The sequence below is a fragment of the Microtus oregoni genome, unplaced genomic scaffold (genome assembly GCF_018167655.1).
Source record: "Microtus oregoni isolate MIOR12 unplaced genomic scaffold, Mior012 000106F_ref0000393, whole genome shotgun sequence".
Classification (NCBI taxonomy): Eukaryota; Metazoa; Chordata; class Mammalia; order Rodentia; family Cricetidae; genus Microtus; species Microtus oregoni.
The window spans coordinates 2,029,189-2,031,284 of record NW_024544721.1 but is presented as its reverse complement, the minus strand read 5'-3'; positions in this window follow the sequence as shown (position 1 = coordinate 2,031,284).

Below are 2,096 nucleotides of genomic sequence, written 5' to 3'. Positions count from 1 at the left end.
TTTCTCAACCTCAGCAGTCCCCAGGCTATCCTGGACATATCTTCTATTATTCTTTTTCTGAGATATTCTTGAATCCCCTCTTAATCCTTCCTTGTTACTTAGACTCTCTGGGTCTGTGGACTGTAACATGATTGTTTACTTTACAGCTAATATCCAATATTAAGTGAATATACACTATAGTACATTTATACAGTGGACTCAGCTGTTTATAACAAGAACATCCTGAAATTTTCAGGCAAATTGCTGTAACTTGAAAAAAATCATCCTGACCAAGGTAATCCAGAAGCAGAAATATATAATAGTAAGTTAAAAATGAGTAAACCATGTTATAATTTTGAGTTAATTTCCACAGATTATTACCTTTATTGTCAGTTTTTTTATATGGTTAATACTCATTTGTATAATTTCTCTTCTGAAAATTTTGGAAGATTTGGTATGATTTTAAAATATTTCATGACTCTCCATTATGTACTGGATACTTATATAAAGTTTGTATGCCTGGTAGTTTTTAATCAACTTATTGAGTAATTCAAATGGTCTGTTTTTCAGTTAGCAAAGTAATTCTCCATGTTTCAGCTTATTATAAAATCTGTCTTGAATTTAATCACTTTGTCATTAGATTCTTCATCTGATTTATCTTATTCTGATTTATTTCTTTTGAATTCTGTTTCTAATGAAAACTAATTTTGACTACATACTATTTTCTACACTTTACTTCTTCAACTGCATTTTATCATATCTTTAAGCTTAGTATTATTTTGTGTTCGTTTTTCAGGAAACTGATGAATCTTAATATGTGGACAGAAGTTGTATGACATTTTATTATTGATGCCATATACTTGATTCTTTCATATACATGGGGCCTTCAATAGTCACGTGTGTTTTTCAAAAAGCTAATTCTTTATAAACACTTGCATTTCTTTGAACAATTTAAAATGATAGACTGACAGAAAGACAAACAGACAGACAGAGAGATAGATAGAATTATTTTTGTCTCTGAGACTGAAATTGAGTAGAATTGAATCCATATTATGAGTCTGATCTTTAGTAAACAAGAGATCAATTTTCAGGTGTGTTAAGGAATGCATCATTTTTTTTTCCTGAATAAAATAGAATGTTTTCACAACTGTTCATCTCTGTGTGGGTTGAGTATCTCAAGATAACACACAAGGCCTAGCGACAGGACAGAGTGCTTCCAGCATCTTAGAATAGATAAAATTTTAGTGTCAAAGAACTTTCTTAAGTAAGTGAATAACTATTTTACAACTATGAATAAGCAAATAAACTTCCTATTTGTTTTCAACTGGGCCCATCTTTTTTTGCTAAAATTAGTAAGGACATCACTACTATTAATTATGTTCTCAAAGATTTTCATGACAGATGTTCTTTCACAAGTGAGGTAAAAATTATGAATAATGAGTTAGTAATTTATAAAACTGCAAAGTTTCTAGGAATTTACACATCATAACATTTTTAGTTTCTGATTCTCTATGTCACATTTTCTGTAAATTCCTTAATTTAATCCCATCAATTTCTCGGACTTTGTAGAGGTTATGATACCTAAACTTTCTGCCTATGCCAGACCGCTACGTGAGTGTGTACATAAGTTGATAGATAGCAAAGTTGCAAACTGTGAAAAACATATAAACATGTTGTTTAGTAGTGAAATTCTTTGAATTCAGTTACAGTAGGCATAAATTATATATAAGGGCTCTAACTTCATCATAATTCTTAAAACAAATAAAAACAGAAGTAAAATTATAAAAGAAAAAAATTATACTGAGAATTCAAGAACAATTGCAGTGGGTTTTTGATCCTACTGCACGTACTGGCTTTGTGGGAGCCTAGGCAGTTTGAATGCTCACCTTACGAGACCTGGATAGAGGTGGGCAGTCCTTGGGCTTCCCACAGGTCAGGGAACCCTGATTGCTCTTCGAGCAGATGAGGGAGGGGGACTTGATCGGGGGAGGGGGAGGGAAATGGGAAGCGGTTGTGGGGACGAGGCAGAAATCCTTAATAAATAAATAAATTTAAAAAATAAAAAAAAATAAAAAATAAAAAAAAGAAAAAATTAAAAAATAAGAAATATAAACCAT